Source organism: Pseudophryne corroboree, chromosome 6, assembly GCF_028390025.1.
Source record: "Pseudophryne corroboree isolate aPseCor3 chromosome 6, aPseCor3.hap2, whole genome shotgun sequence".
NCBI lineage: Eukaryota > Metazoa > Chordata > Amphibia > Anura > Myobatrachidae > Pseudophryne > Pseudophryne corroboree.
In genome coordinates this window covers 54,342,247-54,364,881 of record NC_086449.1, presented here as the reverse complement: position 1 = coordinate 54,364,881, position 22,635 = coordinate 54,342,247, and the positions used below count along the sequence as shown (strand labels likewise).

Genomic DNA, 22,635 nt, shown 5'->3' with positions numbered 1-22,635 from the left:
CTCCCTCAGACAGGGAGGCGGTACTAGCAGCAATTCACAAGCTGTATTCCCAGCAGGTGATAATCAAGGTACCCCTACTTCAACAAGGCCGGGGTTACTATTCCACACTATTTGTGGTGCCGAAACCGGACGGTTCGGTGAGACCCATTTTAAATTTGAAATCCTTGAACACATACATAAAAAAATTCAAGTTCAAGATGGAATCGCTCAGGGCGGTTATTGCAAGCCTGGACGAGGGGGATTACATGGTATCCCTGGACATCAAGGATGTTTACCTGCATGTCCCCATTTACCGTCCTCACCAGGAGTACCTCAGATTTGTGGTACAGGATTGCCATTACCAATTCCAGACGCTGCCGTTTGGACTCTCCACGGCACCGAGGGTATTTACCAAGGTTATGGCGGAAATGATGATACTCCTTCGAAAAAAGGGAGTTTTAATTATCCCGTACTTGGACGATCTCCTAATAAAGGCACGATCCAAGGAACAGTTGTTAGTGGGAGTAGCACTATCTCAGGAAGTGCTGCGCCAGCACGGCTGGATTCTGAATATCCCAAAGTCACAGCTGGTCCCGACGACACGTCTAATGTTCCTGGGGATGATTCTGGACACAGTCCAGAAAAAAGTGTTTCTCCCGTAGGAGAAAGCCAGGGAGTTGTCTTCTCTAGTCAGAGACCTCCTAAAACCAAAACAGGAATCGGTGCATCACTGCACGCGGGTCCTGGGAAAGATGATAGCTTCTTACGAAGCAATTCCATTCGGCAGGTTCCATGCCAGAATTTTTCAGTGGGACCTGTTGGACAAGTGGTCTGGATCGCATCTTCAGATGCATCGCTTGATAACCCTGTCCCCAAGAACCAGGGTGTCTCTTCTGTGGTGGCTGCACAGTGCTCATCTTCTGGAGGGCCGCAGATTCGGCATACAGGACTGGGTCCTGGTGACCACGGATGCCAGCCTACGAGGCTGGGGGGCAGTCACAAAGGGAAGAAACTTCCAAGGACTATGGTCAAGTCAGGAGACTTCCCTTCACATAAATATTCTGGAACTAAGGGCCATTTACAATGCCCTAAGTCAAGCAAAACCCCTGCTCCTACACCAGCCGGTGCTGATCCAGTCAGACAACATCACGGCAGTCGCCCATGTGAATCAACAGGGCGGCACAAGAAGCAGGATGGCAATGGCAGAAGCCACAAGAATTCTCAGATGGGCGGAAAATCATGTACTAGCACTGTCAGCAGTGTTCATCCCGGGAGTGGACAACTGGGAAGCAGACTTTCTCAGCAGGCACGACCTCCACCCGGGAGAGTGGGGACTTCATCCAGAAGTCTTCCAAATGATTGTAAATCAGTGGGGTCATCCACAGGTGGACATGATGGCGTCCCGCCTAAACAAAAAACTAGAGGGGTATTGCGCCAGGTCAAGAGACCCCCAGGCGATAGCTGTGGACGCTCTAGTGACACCTTGGGTGTACCAGTCGGTTTATGTGTTCCCTCCTCTACCTCTCATACCAAAGGTATTGAGAATAATAAGAAAGCGAGGAGTAAACACAATTCTCGTGGTTCTGGATTGGCCAAGAAGAGCGTGGTACCCGGAACTTCAAGAGATGATCTCAGAGGACCCGTGGCCTCTGCCGCTCAGACAAGGCCCTGTCTGTTCCAAGACTTGCCGCGGCTGCGTTTGACGGCATGGCGGTTGAACGCCGGATCCTGAAGGAAAAGGGCATTCCGGAGGAAGTCATTCCTACGCTTATTAAAGCCAGGAAAGAGGTTACAGCAAATCATTATCACCGCATATGGCGGAAATATGTTGCATGGTGTGAGGCCGAAAAGGCCCCAACAGAGGAATTTCAACTAGGTCGTTTTCTGCATTTCCTGCAAGCAGGAGTGAATATGGGCCTAAAACTGGGCTCCATTAAGGTACAGATCTCGGCTCTGTCGATTTTCTTTCAAAAAGAACTAGCTTCAGTACCTGAAGTTCAGACATTTGTAAAAGGAGTGCTGCATATTCAGCCCCCGTTTGTGCCCCCTGTGGCACCTTGGGATCTCAACGTGGTGTTGAGTTTCTTAAAATCACATTGGTTTGAGCCACTAAAAACTGTGGATCTGAAATATCTCACGTGGAAGGTGGTCATGTTATTGGCCTTGGCTTCTGCCAGGCGAGTATCAGAATTGGCAGCTTTGTCTTGTAAAAGCCCTTATCTGATTTTCCATATGGATAGGGCAGAATTGAGGACTCGTCCCCAGTTTCTCCCTAAGGTGGTGTCAGCGTTTCACCTGAACCAGCCTATTGTGGTGCCTGCGGCTACTAGAGACTTGGAGGACTCCAAGTTGTTAGACGTTGTCAGGGCCCTGAAAATATATGTTTCCAGGACGGCTAGTGTCCGAAAATCTGAATCACTGTTTATCTTATATGCACCCAACAAGCTGGGTGCTCCTGCTTCTAAGCAGGCTATTGCTCGTTGGATTTGTAATACAATTCAGCTTGCACATTCTGTGGCAGGCCTGCCACAGCCAAAATCTGTCAATGCCCATTCCACAAGGAAGGTGAATGCACTCCATTTACCACAACTCTCTGTTTTCTATCTTTCAACCAAGATCTTATCCATTCAATTATCCTAATATCCAATCCTAAACTTGAAAGTTTGGGATTGGATATTAGGATTATTGAATGGATAAGATCTTGGTTGAAAGATAGAAAACAGAGAGTTGTGGTAAATGGAGTGCATTCACAGGAGGGAATTGTTACCAGTGGAGTACCCCAGGGATCTGTACTTGGACCAGTGCTTTTTAATATCTTTATTGGTGACATGGCAAATGGCATTAAAGGGAAAGTATGCCTTTTTGCAGATGACACAAAGGTATGCAACAGGGTAGACACACCAGGTGGGGTAAAACAAATGATTGAGGATCTAAGTAGACTAGAGGAATGGTCAAGAGTCTGGCAATTACAGTTTAATGCCCAAAAATGCAAAATCATGCACTTGGGTCTCAAAAATCCTAAAGCTAAATACAGTATTAATGGCACTATACTGAAAACTACTGAGGAGGAAAGGGATCTAGGAGTCACTATTTCAGATGACTTAAAAGCAGGTAAGCAATGTAACAAGGCAATGAGGAAGGCTAGTCAGATGCTTGGCTGCATTGGGAGAGGAATCAGCAGCAGAAAGAAAGAAGTAATAATGCCACTGTATAGGTCATTGGTACGGCCTCATCTAGAATACTGTATTCAGTTCTGGAGGCCATATCTTCAAAAGGATATTAATACATTAGAAACTGTACAAAGGAGGGCAACTAAAATGGTGCATGGCCTACATCACAAAACATACCCAGAAAGACTAAGAAATCTCAATATGTATAGTTTGGAGCAGAGAAGGGAAAGGGGGGACATGATAGAAACTTTCAAATATATGAAGGGTTTTAACAAAGTCCAGGAGGGAAACATTTTCCAAATGAAGAGAAGCAATAGGACACGAGGACATGCACTGAGACTGGAGGGGGGGAGGTTCAGGGGAAATTTGCGGAAAAGTTATTTCACAGAAAGGGTAGTGGACAAGTGGAATAGCCTCCCATCAGAGGTGGTAGAGGCTAAGACAGTAGAGCAATTTAAACATGCATGGGATAGACATAAGGATATCCTTACAAAGAAATAAGGATCAAATAAGGTTAGTGATAAAAAAAAATAATATAAAAAAAAAAGGGGCAGACTAGATGGGCCAAGTGGTTCTTATCTGCCGACAAATTCTATGTTTCTATGTTTCTAAGGTGGGCTCATCTTGGCCGGCTGCCCGAGGGGTCTCTGCTTTACAACTTTGCCGAGCAGCTACTTGGTCAGGGGCAAACACGTTTGCAAAATTCTACAAATTTGATACCCTGGCTAAGGAGGACCTGGAGTTCTCTCATTCGGTGCTGCAGAGTCATCCGCACTCTCCCGCCCGTTTGGGAGCTTTGGTATAATCCCCATGGTCCTTTCGGAGTTCCCAGCATCCACTAGGACGTCAGAGAAAATAAGAATTTACTCACCGGTAATTCTATTTCTCGTAGTCCGTAGTGGATGCTGGGCGCCCATCCCAAGTGCAGTTTATCTGCAATACTTGTACATAGTTATTGTTAACTAAATCGGGTTATTGTTGAGCCATCTGTTGAGAGGCTCAGTTGTTTCATACTGTTTACTGGGTTTAATATCACGAGTTATACGGTGTGATTGGTGTGGCTGGTATGAGTCTTACCCGGGATTCAAAATCCTTCCTTATTGTGTACGCTCGTCCGGGCACAGTGTCCTAACTGAGGCTTGGAGGAGGGTGATAGTGGGAGGAGCCAGTGCACACCAGGTAGTCATAAATCTTTCTAGAGTGCACAGCCTCCTTCGGAGCCCGCTATTCCCCATGGTCCTTTCGGAGTTCCCAGCATCCTCTACGGACTACGAGAAATAGAATTACCGGTGAGAGAATTCTTATTTTTTTCCATACCACAGCACCAACGCCTTCGGTTGTCCCAAGGTTAACTGATTCACAAAATCAGTCGGTCTTGACAGTAAGCACTGGCCCATGGAACCGTTGAGTGACCAAACTGCAGGAGGCAGTGCTTCGGCAAATATTCTTTTCCATCTAGATAATCGGGTGTCCATAGAGACACATAGTTCAGTTTATGCAAACTATGGCGGATTGTTTGGATGCTCTCCATATGGCCATAATGACACCACAAGTTCCAGCTCCAGTGGTCTCTGCTTCCGCAGCGGTTCCTCCAGTGATGGTGCCTATGTCGCGTCTGTAGTTACCTTCGCCAAGCAAGTTTGACGGGACCCCAAAGCTTTGCAGAGGATTTTTGAATCCATGCGAGATTCAGTTTGAACTGTTGTCTGCTAGTTTTCCATCAGCCCGTACCAAGATCGCATATATTATTGCTCTCCTGTCCGGTCAAGCTTTGGAGTGGGCGTCACCATTATGGGAGAAATGAGACCCTATTCTTATGAAGAATTTGTATCCTCTTTCCGGAAAATCTTTGCTGAACCGGAAAGAACCCCCTCAGCGTCTTTGGAGATTCTGTGTCAAGGCTCGCGTCCCTTCAGTCAATATATTATTAAATTTCACACCTTGTCTTCAGAATTGAACTGGAACGAGGAGGCCCTAATTGCAACATTCTGGAATGGGCTTTCATATAAGATCAAGGATGATTTATCCATTTGTGATGTGCCAACTAAGCTGCATGAAATAATTTCTAACTGCAACAAACCTGATCTACGATACAGAGAGCGATATTTAGAGAAATCTAAGTTTGAGTGTCATAACCCTTGTCTTTGACCCAGAGATCGTCAAGAATCTTCTTTGTCTCAAGCTTCTGTGCCGGCAGGAAAGCCTATGCAGATCAGTCGCTCTCTGCTTACTGATGAGGAATTAATTTGTCATCAACAGGGTAACCTCTGTATGTACTGCGGGTCCGCCAAACATTTCATTAAGTTTTGCAAACTCCAGCTGGAAAAACTCCCGTTCCTAGCTTATACAAGAGAGGTTAAGCTAGGAGTTTCCTTGGAATCGCATTCTGAAAAGGTGCCAACTTTGTCTATTTGTTTAGAAATTACGGCTACTACAGCTACTGGTGCAGCTGGGAACTTCATCACTTTCAGCTTTTGTTAAACTGTCTAAAGTCCAAACGTGCCTGTGGAAGTAGCAGTTTCCGTTATAGCAGTAGATGGAAGTCGAATTACTGAGGGTATAATTACTCATCGAACCATATGTCACAAGATGAAAGTAGGTGTGCTTCATTCTGGATAGATATATATTTCCTTACTTGTGATTCCCAAAGCCTCTCATTATGTAATACTTGGATTACCTTGGTTGCAGAAACATGATCCACAGCTCAGTTGTCGAACCATGGAAATTGTCATAACTGAGGGCTGAGGCTGACCTGGGGAGGCCTCAGTTGTAGGGGCTGGTGTGTAAGTGAACCGGGATGGTTGGATAGGGTTCTTAGACATGCAGAGGATTAGGCACCAAAGCCCGAAGACGTGACGAAGACAACGTGGTAAAATAAAGTCTGTTTCTTAAAAACACAGTTCTGATACACCTAGGCAGTTCAGGTAATTCAACGGTAGATTGTGCAATGCAAACAGTATAGTTCCTTTAGCACAGTGGTAGAAAGATACTGTGGCAATATAGAATGAGTTGGTGTAAAGTCACTGCAAGACCCAGAGATGTAAAGTCCGTTGGCCACAACTAACCACTGTAGAGGGAAACAAGCATGTACTGACCAGCAGGTTATACTCTAAGAGCTAGAGTTGAGTTAGATGCACAGAGGTTGAGTAGAACACAGGAGAACTACCGGGTATGCCGGGATGGAACCGGACCAGACGGGAAGGTGTAGCAGAACTCACCAATGATGTTAGTCCGATGATGAGTACCGATAGTGATGAACACCGATGGAGCTGGAGAGCTGCAAACAGCGGAAGTGGAGAGATACCAAACACTGCTGGAAGCGGAACAGAGTCCAACGCTGGAAGCTGAAAGCCGATGTAGGTATCACAGCAGATTTCCATTGTTCCAGCTCTGCTCCTTGGTTGTCAGGCTGCACCACAAGCTGGTGACCAGTGCCGGTCTCTAAGTGGAGTGGAACACAGGAGCTGGAATACCTGGAGTCTCGAACTGTAGATTCCACAGACAGTAGAGACTTGTTCAAGGTTTGACAACCAAAGCACTGACCATTATCCAGCCCTGGAGCAGGATATTTATCCCAGCTGGTGAGCAGTGATTGGCTGGATAATTAGGCAGAATCCAGAGTGCAGCTGCTGGGTAATCGGGCAGAGTCCAGAGTGCAGCTGATAGGCTGTAAAGCAACATGTGATGAATCCAAACATGGCTGCGCCCATGTTTGAAACTGGAGGGAAAGTCTGTTTGGACTTTAGCATGTGAGAGACTGAGGCCATGTTACACAGCATGCTGCACGCAGACAGCGAAGGTAGAATCCAGGCTTGGAGCACTGGGCCAGTCTCAGGAGACACTTGGAAGGTAAGAAATGGTGATGAATTACCCCGGATCGTGACAGAAATTAGTTTGTGGGGGAAATCTTGTACCAAGGACTGTTTAGCTTCAGTTAAACCTCTCCAGTCAACTGGTATTCCGGAGTTACCATCAGTTTATCAATCTTTTGTGAATGTCTTCAGTAAACAAGCAGCTGACTCCTTGCCTCCCCATTGCGAATGGGATTGCCCAATCAATTTGATGCCGGGCAAAACACCACCTAGGGGTCAAATTTATCTGCTGTCCATTCTGGAGACACAAGCTATGTTTAATTATATACAAGAGAATTTAGCCAAGAGTTTTATTAGACCATATTTTTCACCTATAGGAGCTAGATTCTTTTTTGTTAAGAAGAAAGATGGAGGCTTACGACAGTGCATAGATTATCGCAGATTTAATGAGATCACTGTGAAGAATGGTTATCCTCTGCCATTAATCCCAGAATTATTTGACCGGATAAAGGGAGCTACAGTTTTTACAAAATTAGATCTTCGCAGAGATTACAATTTGATTCGTATCCATGCAGGGGATGAATGAAAGACAGCCTTTAATACCCAGGATGGACATTATGAATACCTAGTAATGCCTTTTGGTCTTGGTAATGCTCCCGCAGTCTTCCAAAACTACTGTATGCGAACAAACTTTTCCGAGACCTGCTTTACAAGTGTTTAGTAGTGTACTTGGATGACCTCTTGATATTTTCCATGGATCTAAAGTCTCATCTCCATGTTAAAGAGGTACTGAGGAAGAACCGACGATATTGTAAGCTGGAGAGGTGTACCTTTTTGAAGTATCTTCTATACCGTTCTTGGGTTATATCATTTCCGGATCAGTTACATATGAATCCCATTAAGGTACAAGCTATCCGAGACTGGACCACTCCTACGACTCTTAAGGTAAATCAGCGATTCCTTGTCTTTGCCAATTTCTATAGGAAATTCATTAAAAATGATCCTACGTTGGTCGCTCCCATTACAGCTTTGACAAGTAAAGGAGCAAATCCTTCAAATAGTTCTTCAGACACAACTAAAGCCTTCTCCGGTTTAAAGCAAGCTTTTGTGTCAGATCCCATTCTTCGATAGCCAGATTTGAACCTCCCCTCTCTAGTGGAGGTAGATGCATCCACGGAAGCAGTGGGGGCTGTGTTATCGCAAGTCTTTTAAGATAAAGTCCATCCATGCAGCTATTTCTCCCGGCAAAAAAAAATGCCGCTATCAAGTTGGCGTTTGAAGAGTGGAGATACTTTCTAAAGGGAGCTCAAAATCCCATCACAATATATACTGATCATAAGAATCTTTTTTTCTCCAGTCTGCTCAGTGTTTGAATCCACGACAAGCTCGATGTGCCCTCTTCTTCACCCGATTTAATTTTAAACTCTCTTATCGTCCAGGGTCTCAAAATAAAAAAGCGGATGCTTTTTTTTCTCGGTCTTTCAGTTCTACTGAGTCAACAATTCCACTACGAATCAAGCCATTGTGACCTCCTCCCTCTCCCTGAGTTGCACTTACCACCCCAGAATCTACCTCGCAGCATGTCCCTTTTATCTCTATTTATAATTTTGACAAGGATCACATACACTGAATAAAATTCAAACAGCAGGTTTATTTTTTCTCCAGAAGTTAGATCACTCACATGGGTGTAGCAGCAAGTTACAGGTCACAGAATCACATTCTGGTACAGAAGCCAATGTATCCTAGCATAACCCCAGACCCCCAGACTATTGCCTGGCCATCTTCTCCAGCATCAGGAGCCTTATCCCTGGGCATAGACGGCATTCTTAAAGGCATCTAGTAGGTGCTACTAATCAACATGGCAGCAGTTCATTCCTGACTTCAAAGAAAACCAAGGATGAGATCCATGTCCAACTTTTTTTTTTTACCTTTTGGACCTACATTATACTGAGTAATGCCCCTGGACCTGCTCATTGTAATTTGTAAAACTAACTGGATGGCAGTATGTTATGAACTGGGGGACTGTAATGTGGCACAATGAAGTGGAGGCACTATAGTGTAGCATAATATGAACAGGGGTCACTAATGTGGCATAACATGCACTGGGGCACTGTAATGTAGCACAATATGAAGTGGAGGCACTATAGTGTGGCATAATATGAACTGGGTACACTGTTACCCCTTTCACATCGCACAAATAACCCTGTATCGGCACGGCATATTGCTGGATCGACACAGGTCAGTGTGCGATGTGAAAGTACTTTCCAAGAATTAGCGGGTCGTCTGACCCGGTAATTCAATCCGGTATAAAAGAAGGATTATACCCGGGTTGAATACCAGGTCAGGTGCAGTGTGAATGGGAGCCGCATCGATGCGACACGGTTCCCATTCACAGCATAGGGAGAGGTGGCGCAGGAGATGAGCTCATCTCCCAGGGCCACCTCCACCCCCGCTGCTGCTGCACCCCCCGCTGCTATGGCATCCGACCCGGTATATTGCCAGGTCGGAAAGCCAGCAAAGGAGCGCAAATGCCGGATCCCACCCGGTAAGGACACGTTTCTTTTACCGGGTGGGATCCGGCATTTGCGATCTGAATGCGGTATTATTAGTCTATGTGAAATGGAGTTACAGTGTTGCATAGTACAATGTAGTACAATGTCAAGTAATGGAACCAGTGCACTACTATGGAGCATAGCAATAACTGAGGCACTGATATGGTGCAAAGAGGATTTGGAACTATAGGATGCCAATAGGCCGTCCCCTAAGCATAAATCCTAATGGTTGGAGACTCCTTTTTTCTTTTAGTATAACTTTCTTTAACTCTTCTGATCTTCCCTATTTCCTAGAACCAAACTTACCAACATCTCTTGCATAGACATTTTCTTTTACATCCTAGAGGATACTGGGGTCCATTTAGCACCATGGGGTATAGATGGGTCCACTAGGAGCCTTGGGCACTTTAAGAATTTGATAGTGTGCGCTGGCTTCTCCCTGTATGCCCCTCCTACCAGACTCTGTTTAGAAAAACTGCCCGGAGGAGTCGGTCATGCTTGGGAAGCTCCTGAAGAGTTTTCTGCATTTATTTTTCTATTTGTTTTCATACAGGAATGGTTGGCACCAGCCTGCCTGCTTCATGGGACTTAGGAGGGGTGGGGGGGGGTGGCCCACCCTCCTATAAGGTTAATGGTCCCATTCCCCTCTGACAGGCCACTGAGCTCCTGAGGGAACCATTTGCAAGCCCCACCACGGCGAGCGTACATTCCCACAGCACGCCACCACCCCTAACAGATACAGAAGAGTGGTGAGTACTATTCCGGCGTCCTGGTTAATGGGTCGCCGGCTATTATGGTGGCATGAGGGTATGGAGCACGGCTCTGAGAGCAGGCTGCATCTCTAGGCTCAGATCAGCGTGGTTGCACCACTTGGAAGGGTCGAGATGAGCCGTTTAAAAAAGTACCCACACTGGCAGTAGTGCTTACAGGGGCTCTGACCCACTGTTTAAACACCTCAGCCAGTATAAAAAGCCTGGAAGACCGTGCGCCATTCAGGGGCGGGGCTTCACTATGAGTGGATACAGCAGCTCACCAGCGCCATTTTCCCTCTGCAGTTCTACAGAGACAGACTGACAGGGAAGCGAATCTACTCCGTAGGGACTCCAGTTTACCTCGGCGGTACCAGAGGGTCATAGAAAGGGGGAGTACTAAGCCCCTATCAGGGTACTTAGTCTGCGACCCGGCTAAGCTTGGCATTAGCAATAAGGGTGCGGTGTGGCTGACTCCAAAATACTGTATCCCTGGAAGGACTTTGTGGATTAACTGTGCTTTTACCTTACTCTGGCTGGGTCCACAGGTTATCTGCAGGATAACAATGGGATATGATGGAGCGACAGTGGATTGGCACCAAACTATCTAAAGCTTTCTGACCTCCCAGGATGCAATGGGCCCATCCATATATCCCCGCCCACTGGTTCATACAAATCAGTTTTTTGTATGGTGCAGCAGGAGCCAGACCATGGTTCAGATGGCTGCTGTTTTTAGCAGCCCTAAGCTTTATTTTATTGTTAGTCATACTAGTTTTTTGAGTGTTCTTTCTAAACAACGTCTTATAATCTTAGATTCACTCCAATAACTCTCCGTGTGTCGGATATACTAGCAGGTACATCAGACATTACCAGGCTGTGACCAAAGCACGGGGGAGAAGGTAAGGTATTCCGCTTAGTAGAGGAATACAGACACAGCCGCACTGTATTGGGAGGAGACTACCAAACAGTAGCTGCCGCGGCTGCCACCGCGGGTGCACCAGCGCTAGGCCTTGGATCTTAGGCACCAGGAATAACTTGAGGACACAATCCCTAGGGTTAATGTCAGCAGGGGGAGTCAGGCGCTCTCCTGGTCATCCCTCCCCCTGGTTCATGACCAGTTTCCACTGTCTCCTGCCATAAACTTTCCTCTCTTCCGCCCCAGACGCTACCACAAGGAGACCCGGTCACAGCATAGGCAGCTGTGCGACCGCTGCGTCTGTGTTCACTCAACACTACCGTGAGCAGACCCGGTCACAGGTAAGGCGGCTCCGTGACCAGTGTGTCTGTATTCACTGAGCATCTGTGTTCACTATAGGTTTCTGGAACGGCAGTGTACACTAGTAGCGTCTGGATCCACTCAGCGTTCGTTAACGTATTGATCGATCCTGGAAGCATGGTGAGTCTCCCTGTATCCCACTCCACTGAGTACGAGCTATACAGCACTGAATTTCTATCTACTTTTTTAGTATGAATAGTTGAAGATAAGGGCCTATTGCATACGAGTCTGTGTACATTTACTGTGGTTTTCTTCACATTGCGTCTGAATACGTTAGATCTGTTTAAACAGGGTTCAGTAAATGTTTCACCTCCATAAAAAATATGTTTGTAGTTAGATGATTAATATATAACATGTGACTGACTGCTAGTGTGATTGCTGACTTTATTACATATTTGTCAGTTGTTTCTTCTGATCCTCAATGCTGGTGCATGGGTAGGGTCAGATTGATATCACTTTAGAAGGTTAAAGTGATTACAGTCACAAATTGTGTAGTATGCTGTGAAAGTGCTGATTTATCATGTCTAAGTACGGCAAAGGTGATGAAGGTACACATACAGTAATACCAACACTCATTTCATATTTTGTCTTGCAAAACTGTATTATCCTCTCAGGATCTGGTTCAAGATGGTTTATGTGCAAATTGTTTTGCTTTTCAGCAAAATACAAGGCAGATCCCTGTGCAACGTCAGGTACAGATGGATCCACCTTGGGATATGTTTGCACAGACCTTGTCCAGTATAGCTGAACGGATAATTCCTACAGCTTCTGTACCAGGAATAGGATACCCAAACATACAGGTCCCTACATATGGTATATAATTTCCCCCAGCAGCTTCTCAAATGAAACAAGCTTATAAACCGATTGTAAGTAAATCCTCACCTTCACAGGCTATACATGGCGATTCATCGGAAGATGAAAGCTCAGTTTACTTCAACATACGAAGAGGAAGAAGGTCCCGGTTCAGTGGATATAGCTGAACTAATTAGAGCAATGACGGTCTTTCTGTCTTTAGAAGATTCAGCAGAGCCTGTGTTAAACACCAAGGCACCGGTGTTTAAATGTCCCAAAACAGTTAAGACTGAGTTTCCAGGGTCAGACCAGCTGACGGAAATCATGGAATAGGCTTGGGCTACACCCAATAAAAAATATAGAATTCCCAAAAAATGGGATTCCAATTATCCTTTTCCAGCTGGGGACTGTTTAAAAAGGGAGGTGGCTCCTAAAGTAGATACGCATGTGATTTTGTTAAGTGCGAAAATCTATATTGCCTTTGCCGTCAACATCATTAATGATGTCACGGATAGGAGAGTGGATGGTTTTCTAAAAACCATATTTTCTCTGTCTGGAGCAGTCATAAGGCCAGCCATGGCTTCAGCTTGGATGGCAAAGGCAGTAGCTGCTTGGGCTGATGCATTGGAAGGGGATTTTCATCAGCTTCTAGAGAGCAAAAATGCTATGTAGCTCTTATTAAACAGGTGGCCGTGTTCTTGGAAGAAGCCACATTAGATATGGGTACTATTGCTTCTAGGGCATCAGCCGCAACAATAGCTGCTCGCAGAGCAGTTTGGTTACGTACGCGGGGAAAACTGATCTAAGCAGGTTTTGGAATCTTTGCCGTGTTCTGGAAATATTCTTTTTGGTAAAGTGTTTACAGATATTCTGGATTCAGAAGCAGACTCCAAGAAGGTTATTTCCTTCCACATATAACCCCAAACCTATGGGTCTGGTTTTCCAGCCCTTTCAGTCTCAAGGAAAAGCAAAGGGAAAAAGTGATCGTAAACAGCCCCAATACAATAAGTTTGGTAAGTCAAAAAAGCATTGGGTTGCCAGAGGACCAGCTTCCAAACCAGAAGATAAGCCATCAGCCTGATGGTGTGGGCCTCCTCCTGGGGAACCCCTGGGTAGGGGGACGACTTCTTCAGTTTGCACAGATCTGGCAGCAGTCTACAACAGATGCCTGTGTGCACGAAGCTGTATCTCTAGGTTATGTTTTTCCCTTCAAGAAGCATCCTTCTCGAAGGTTCTTCTTTACCAGCCCATCTCGAGTAGAGATGAAGGCCAGGGCTTTGCTTCAGTCAGGAGTAATCATTCCAGTACTCCCTGCACAACGGGGACAGGGGTTTTACGCCAACCTGTTTTTGGTTCAGAAGCCAAATGTGTCATTTCAGCCCATTCTCAATCTCAAAATGCTAAACCAATATATTTGGGTACCGAGGTTTCACATGGAGACATTGCGCTCCATTGTGTTGGCCATGGAACCAGGGGATTATATGTTATCCCTGGATATTCAGGATGCTTACCTACATGTTCCTATAGCACTGTCCCATCAGTGTTACCGCAGGTTCGCCATCCTCCAGCAGCATTTTCAGTTCCAGGCCCTACCGTTTGGGTTAGCCACAGTCCCCAGAGTATTTACCAAGATTATGGTGGTTATGGCAGCTTATCTCCGCAAGCGGGGGATAAGAATTTTTTCATACCTCGACGACCTTTTAATCCTGGCGCAATCACAGGAATTGCCATCTCCAACAGACAATAACATGTCTGCAGAGGCACGGGTGGCTCATAAATTGGGCAAAGTCATCTCTGGTTCCATCACAACGGAACATAGGGGCTGTACTGGATTCAGGTCTACAGAGAATATTTTTACCTCTGAACAAGATCTCCAAGATACAGTCATAGATTCAGGACTTGTTACACAGTCAAATGGTATCCATCCACGCAGCAATGCGAGTGATGGGTTTGATGGTGTCAACATTCGACATGGTGGAGTATGCACAATTCCACTCAAGACTTCTGCAGCATCTGATTCTGGCCAGATGGAATGAAGTACATCAGACTATAAAGAAACAAACTATGGTACTTTCAGCAAAAATAAGAAATTCATTAGCCTTGTGGCTACAGACAGCCCATCTGGACAAGGGGAGACCCTTTTGGATATAAGATTGGGAGATCTTGACAACAGATGCCAGTCTTCAGGGCTGGGGAGCAGTGTCTGAAAAACTATGGTTCCAGGGACAATGGACCAAAGAATAAAGTTGCCTGCCAATAAATTTGTTGGAACTTATGGCACTGATTCAGGCAAAGGACATTCTTCAAGGAAAACCAGTCCAGATCCGCTCGGACAATGCGACGGCAGTAGCGTACCTCAACCATCAGGGAGGAACACACAGCCAAAAAGCAATGAAGGAGGTAAGTCACATACTAAAGTGGGCAGAACGCTATCTTCCAGCCTTGTCCGCAGTATTCGTTCCGGAAGTCCTAAACTGGGAAGCGGACTTTCTCAGTCGACACACCATTCAAGCAAGCGAATGGGCTCTACACGCGGAGGTCTTTCAGACTTAAGTAGACAAATGGGGGTTGCCAGAGATAGACCAAGTGTGGATCTTAACACACAGCAAACTATGGAGACGAACTTGCATATCAGTTCTGTCCCGCGTACACGTAATGGTTTCTTTTACACGTCAGTCTTAAAAGATCAAAGCTTAGACTTACATTCTATTTCAATCTCGCGTGCATACAAAGGTTCTTTTTCCTCCTTTTAGGTAAAGGACATCCTTTTGAGTGCGAAGATGATTTAAAAAAGGTTTTATAAAAAAAAAGCCCTGTTACCTCCAACAGTATTACAGGGAACAAATTAAAAAGTAACATGCATACTGCAGTGTATAAATTCAGAGTCTCACAAAAAGGAATTAATCAGAAAGGTGAGTGTCGGGGAGAACCTCTGCAGCGGTGATGGGCCCCACTCTCAGCTACCTCTCCAGGATCCCGAATGGACGTCTGTTCTGCTGGGGGATGAACGGCACACAGACGCGTTTCGGAGCTCTCCTGCTCCTTTTTCAGATTGTCATCTGAAAAAGGAGCAGGAGAGCTCTGAAACGCGTCTTTGTGTGCCACTCATCCGATACCTCTATTTAATAAGTACCTCTATTTCTCCTATTCAATACCGTGGTGAAGGAGGCAGACCCCCCTCATCCTGGCATTCGATGCTTTAAGCAGATGTTTGAGACAGCAGAAGGCCTGCACCTTCCAATACTCCAGTATTTTTTCCCATCTTACTTAAGAAAATATTCTGTGAAGTGTTCTTTCTCTATGCTGAATCAAAACATTCATATAGGGTATTCAAAACTGTGCACTTTTTCCCGTTGAGGGGTATTCTTCATGAAGAAAGTCATTGTTTATTTCCAGTTGTGGTTTGAAGTACATATTAACTCCACACATTGATAAAATCAAACATGAATAACGTGTAAAGTCTATCTTATTCAAGCAATTATTTGGAGAATTATTCTTTATGCTGTATATAAAATATTGATATAGGGTATTCAAAATTGTGTACTATTTCCCGGTGAGGGTTATTCTTTATGAAGAAAGTTACTGCTTATCTAATTTGTTGTAGTTTGAAGCACATACAAACTCCACACAGTGATGAAATTGAGTATAATTAATGTGCTGTATCATCCTTCTGCTTCCATATGATGGTGTATTGATTGCTATGAATCCTGAATTGAAATCAATGATATGTAATAACTTCCAATTCCATTTTTTGATTAATCATAATTTATACCATGCATAGGTATTTTGAATAATGTTCTGATGCACGTACTCTACACAAACGACAAATTGTGCTTCATCCTTTCTAGAGCTGTGCCCTCCAAAATAGAGGCCTACAGCCCAGGGACGTGCAGTCAGGGGAGGCAGTGCCTCCCCTGTCATTAATTACTAACATAATACAAAGAAGATACATATGACACATTTCCTGTGTCATATGTATCTTCTTTATATTATTCTATTAATATTAGTGTATTAAACTGGTTTGGGAGGCACTGACAGCAGTGCCTCCCGTTGACAGTGGGAACGGGGTTAAAGCGGGTGGGCGGGGCCAAGCACTGGGCTGTAAAAGCCCGTTAAAACAAGAGGGGAAAGCGGCACTTCTACAAGTGCCTCGCTGGCAGGGAAAGCACACCCCTGCCAGCGAGGAACATGTGATTGGACAGCGGATCCAGTGCTGGATCCGCTTGCCCAATCACAAGTACACAGCGGCAGGACAAGGAAGGGACTCTGAAGCTCCCCTTCCTTCATTCCCCCTGACCCCTCTCCTGCCGAAGGGACAGCATCCGCCAGCACCAGCAGTCAGATCCTGCTGGCCTCTCATCTGGCGCATCACAGTTAGGTACGGAAAAAGTATTGATTTGTAAGGCGCACCCCCCTCATTGTCCGGTCCCCGGCCCGTGCTGCCTATGCTCACTCACCCATACATGTGCCGCAGCCACGCTTCCTCCCCTCCCTCTCACTGCGGAGGTGCCGTCGTGTACCGCTGATCGCAGCGGCTCTCTCCTCCCCAGCAGCAGCCGGCAACCCCTATCTCTTCTCGTGCATTGGCTCTCTCCCCCGGCAGCCAGTAAACCGCATTATCTCCCCCTGTGGATGCCGTCTTCATCTGCAGCGCCAGCGGCTTTCAACCCCCCAGCCGCCGATGGGTCGTAGTGTCCGCTGGCTGCCTCGGAGCAGGAGGTAGGACTGGGGCACATATGAATAGATCCGGCCTGGTGGAAGGGGGGGGGGGAGTGCCTCCCCAGCCATTTTTCTCACCGCACGTCACTGCTACAGCCCTATATATACATAATTGGGGTTGGAAATTTACAGATTTCGGTTTATCTTCTTGCATTTATGATATGGCACACATATGAATTGTGTATGGATGTTTTGTGTTTTCTTCATATCCGGTGGTTAGAAGTCTCACATAGGGAAGTCCACTCTCCTTACTATCGTGGTAATTGGTTATAAACTATGGGAGAGACTATGATTTAATATTGGTGCTCGATAAGTTCTTATGGTAAACCAGCTTACTTATATATGATATTACTGATATCTGGTATGAAAATATTTTTTCCGCATGAAGACTTATAGCATTATTACTGATTAATATTTTCGCTCATGGCAGATAAAGGTCTGCCACACCAATTAGTATTTATCCCTGATCATACCTTTATGAATGGTCTTATGACCTTATATCCATGCATGTAATACATTTTCTACATACTATTACCTAGTGATTGTGTAATTTACAGTTTTATCAAGTGATAATAAAAGTTACATTTTAATCTATAGTTATAAAAAGCATGCCCCGAGTCAGACTTTTAGTCTTCTTTTGCCCTGCTCTCTTGCATGTCGACCCTCTTTCCAGTTTATTGAACTCATTTCCCGGGAGCACCACCAACCTAGTGCCACAGGTATTATACCAATTGAGCCTTTATGTTGGTTTAGATATCATTGAGTAACTCCTAGTGAGTTGAAATTCTCTGTGGTTACTTTCCACAGGTCTAGTACGGTTTCACATTCTCTTTGTTTAGTGCAGTAAAAGAGGTATGGACCTGAAATCTTTCAGAGTTTCCAGGGTCTTGGCATTCCTTCAGGCAGGAATGGATAAAGGTTTGAAGGTGGCTTCCTTGAGAGTGCATGTATCTGCATTGTCTGTATGGTTCCAAAAGAAAATTGCCAACTTACAGGATGTGTGTACTTTTTTCCAGGTAATGCTGAGCATTCAACCTCCGTTTGTTCCACCTGCAGTGCCTTGGGACTGAAATTTAGTCTTAAAGGCCCTTCAAGTTGCCCCATTTGAACCACTTAATAAATTGGATCTTAAATGGTTGACAGCTAAAGAGCTCTTTCTACTGACCATGGCATCAGATTTAAGGGTGCTGTCATGTCGTTCCCCATTTCTGATTTTTTTTTTTTAACTCCAGATAAAGCAGTTCTCAGAACTAGATCTGGATATCTTCCTAAGGTGGTGTCTAAATTCCACCTTAATGAAGAAATTGTAGTCCCGGCTTCTCGGGTATCGGGACTTTCTGCTGGAGATGCTTCGCTGGATGTGGTCCGGGCTTTAAGGATCTACGTGGATCATACAAGTGCCATCAGAAAGACCGATTCTCTTACCATTCTCTACGGATTTCACAAGAGAGGATGGCCTGCTACAAAACGGACGCTGGCAAGATGGCTTCGAATGACCATTTCATATTCTCAAGCTGATCTCCCTGTTCCAGCTAATGTCTCTGCTCTCTCTACTCGTAAGGTAGGTCCTTCATGGGCAGCACAACATGGTGTTTCAGCAGAACAGATATGTAAGGCAGCCACATGGTCTTCCATTAACACATTCATTAGACATTATGGCTTGGATACTCTTGCCTCTCATGACGCTGAATTCGGGCGCACGGTTCTCCTGTCTAATCAGGAGCGTCCCCACCACTAAATTGGTTTGGGAAATCCCATTGTTATCCTGTGGATAACCTGTGGACCCTGCAGGAAAAATATACTTTATAGTAAGAACTTACCGTTGATAACAGTATTTCTCCTAAGTCCACAGGGATCCAACCCTGACGCACCTGATTTGAGGATCTTTCTACTCACTAAAATCTTCCTTCTTGTATGGAAGGGTGTGCATGTGTGTGTTCTTCTCACCTGGTTAGGGCTCTACATGATGCTTCTGCCTAGTGCTTTGGAATACATTTGATTTGCCTGAGCCAGTGGGAGGAGGTATATGAATGGGCTCGTTGCTTCCTGGGAGGTCAGAAAGCTTTTGATTGGTGCCAATCCGCTGTCGCTCCATCGTATCCCATTGTTATCCTGTGGAATCTGTGGACTTAGGAGAAATACCGTTATCAACGGTAAGTTCTTTCCATAACGTATATTTTCTTGCGCGTGTGTATGTGTTTTCACATTACAATGTCGGGCAAGGAGTGCGTTTCATGCATGGCAGAGTATATTTCTTCCCCAGGGGGATCACTAAAGTGTACTCAGGATAGTGGGTCTGAACCAGAATGGTTGGATTCTATTAAAGGGATGATTTCAAATATTTCCAATAAATTATCCCATAATGTGAAAAAGACGTAATACTTAAGACAGTCTGTGGATGACCTGATGAATAGAGATTCAGTTCCCATACTGGCGTCTCAGACCCCTACCATTTGTCCACAAAAGCATACACTGGCCCAGATCCTGCAGGCTGGCACTGATGATGCAGAGGAGGGTGAGGTATATTTGGGGTGTGGGGGGTTCTGGGGGGGGGGGGGGCGGAGGATGCAGCTCTATCAGATAAGTTCTGCACATTCCTGATAAGGTGACGGAGGAGAATGAGGAATCTTATTTTAATGTAAAAAAATAAATCCTTTGCTACTTTTCCTGCATCAAAGGAGTTGAATTCCCTGTTTGAAGAAACTTGTGTTAATCGTGATAAGATTTTTCAGATCTAAAAAAGGTTACTCGCATCCTTCCTTTTTCCTCAGGATAATAGGAAGAAATGGGAAAACCCACCGATTGTTGATACATCGGTATCTAGGTTGTCACGTAAGATAATCTTATCTGTCCTGGGGCAGCCTCCTTAAAGGACATGGCTAACCGTAAGATTGAGACCAATTTCAAATCCCTATACACAACTGCTGCTGTGGCCCAAAGACCCACTATTGCTTGTGCATGGATCCTAGGGCTATTGCAAAATGGTCAGGTCACCTAATCGAGGGGTTAGATTCTTTATCCAGGGGGAAGGTAGTTTTACTCTTTTAACATATACAGGACTCTGCAAATTTTATGGTGGAGGCCATAAAGGAAATAAGCTTGCTCAACGCACGCACCATTGCCATGGCAGTGTCAGCACACAGGGGCTTATGGCTATGCCGGTGGACTGTGGATGCGGATTCCAGGAAAGGCATGGAAAGCCTACCATTCACAGATGAGGCCTTATTTGGAGATGAACTGGATACGTGGATATCCAAGGCTACTGCGGGTAAGTCTAAATATATTCCTTTCACAGCTCCCCCAGTTAGAAAGACCTACTCTGCTCCAACTTTGCAGTCCTTTTGGACAGCCAAAATTAAAAATAAAACCAGAGGTTCCTCTACACCCTTCAGAGGCACTAGACGTAAACCCAGAAAACCGACCACTGCATGTTCACAGGAACAGAACTCTGGTTCTGTTTCCTCAAAGCCTTGAGCATGACTGTGGACCACTCTGCCTGGAAGACAGACAGGTGTGAGCCTGATTAAGAGAATTCAGTCACACATGGGCAACATCATGCCAGCCAGGATTCCTGGGTCAAAAATCTTATCGCCCAGGCCTACAGACTGGAGTTTCAGGAACTCCCACCTCACAGATTCTTAAAATCAAGTTTTCCAGCCTCTCAGGAAGCAAGTATGATTTTGCAGGAAACAATTAAAAAAAACCAGTACAGTCTCGGGTCATTATTCCAGTTCCACCTCAGCTGCAAAACAAGGATTATTATTCCAATCTGTTTGTGGTACTGAAGCCAGACGGTTCGATAAGACCCATTTTAAACCTCAAGTCCTGAACCCGTACATACGGTTGTTCAAATTCAAGATGGAGTCTCTGAGAGTGGTGATCTCAGATCTGGAGGAGGGGGAATTCCTTGTGTCTCTGGATATCAAGGATGTGTAACTTCATTTCTCTATCGTCCTAGTGGATGCTGGGGTTCCTGAAAGGACCATGGGGAATAGCGGCTCCGCAGGAGACAGGGCACAAAAAGTAAAGCTTTAGGATCAGGTGGTGTGCACTGGCTCCTCCCCCTATGACCCTCCTCCAAGCCAGTTAGATTTTGTGCCCGGCCGAGAAGGGTGCAATCTAGGTGGCTCTCCTAAAGAGCTGCTTAGGAAAGTTTAGCTTAGGTTTTTTATTTTACAGTGAGTCCTGCTGGCAACAGGATCACTGCAACGAGGGACTTAGGGGAGAAGAAGTGAACTCACCTGCGTGCAGGATGGATTGGCTTCTTGGCTACTGGACATCAGCTCCAGAGGGACGATCACAGGTACAGCCTGGATGGTCACCGGAGCCTTGCCGCCGGCCCCCTTGCAGATGCTGAAGTAAGAAGAGGTCCAGAATCGGCGGCAGAAGACTCCTCAGTCTTCTAAAGGTAGCGCACAGCACTGCAGCTGTGCGCCATTTTCCTCTCAGCACACTTCACACGGCAGTCACTGAGGGTGCAGGGCGCTGGGAGGGGGGCGCCCTGGGAGGCAAATGAATACCTATTTTGGCTAAAAATACCTCACATATAGCCTCCGGAGGCTATATGGAGATATTTAACCCCTGCCAGAATCCGTTAAGAGCGGGAGACGAGGCCGCCCGAAAAAGGGGCGGGGCCTATCTCCTCAGCACACAGCGCCATTTTCCCTCACAGAAAGGCTGGAGGGAAGGCTCCCAGGCTCTCCCCTGCACTGCACTACAGAAACAGGGTTAAAACAGAGAGGGGGGGCACTAATTTGGCGATATGCTTATATATATATTAAGATGCTATAAGGGAAAACACTTATATAAGGTTGTCCCTATATAATTATAGCGTTTTTGGTGTGTGCTGGCAAACTCTCCCTCTGTCTCTCCAAAGGGCTAGTGGGTCCTGTCCTCTATCAGAGCATTCCCTGTGTGTGTGCTGTGTGTCGGTACGTGTGTCGACAGGTAGGAGGACGATGTTGGTGAGGAGGCGGAGCAATTGCCTGTAATGGTGATGTCACTCTCTAGGGAGTCGACACCGGAATGGATGGCTTATTTAGGAAATTACGTGATAATGTCAACACGCTGCAAGGTCGGTTGACGACATGAGACGGCCGACAAACAATTAGTACGGTCCAGACGTCTCAAAAACACCGTCAAGGGTTTTTAAAACGCCCGTTTACTTTAGTCGGTCGACACAGACACAGACAGGGACACTGAATCCAGTGTCGACGGTGAATAAACAAACGTATTCCTTATTAGGGCCACACGTTAAAGGCAATGAAGGAGGTGTTACGTATTTCTGATACTACAAGTACCACAAAAGAGGGTATTATGTGGGATGTGAAAAAACTACCATAGTTTTTCCTGAATCAGATAAATTAAATAAAGTGTGTGATGATGCGTGGGTTCCCCCCGATAGAAAATTATGGGCGGTATACCCTTTCCCGCCAGAAGTTAGGGCGCGTTGGGAAACACCCCTTAAGGTGGATAAGGCGCTCACACGCTTATCAAAACAAGTGGCGGTACCGTCTATAGATAGGGCCGTCCTCAAGGACCAGCTGACAAGGCTGGAAAATATAATAAAAAGTATATACACACATA

The 22,635-nt window shown here is 45.6% G+C and overlaps 1 protein-coding gene across 3 annotated transcripts in view; it reads left to right on the top strand.

Annotated features, from left to right (window-relative positions):
- The window catches only part of LOC134936102 (zinc finger protein 84-like), an 88,320-nt gene that overhangs the window by 51,449 nt on the left and 14,236 nt on the right, over nt 1-22,635 (top strand). Inside the window, exon 1 of one of the 3 annotated variants that reach the window (XM_063931018.1) lies at nt 18,540-18,610. The exons of the other annotated variants lie outside the window; for them this stretch is intronic. The gene's annotated coding sequence lies outside the window, so the exon portion shown is untranslated. Of the gene's footprint in view, nt 1-18,539; nt 18,611-22,635 lie in introns of those variants that run through there. 3 annotated transcript variants of the gene reach the window in all.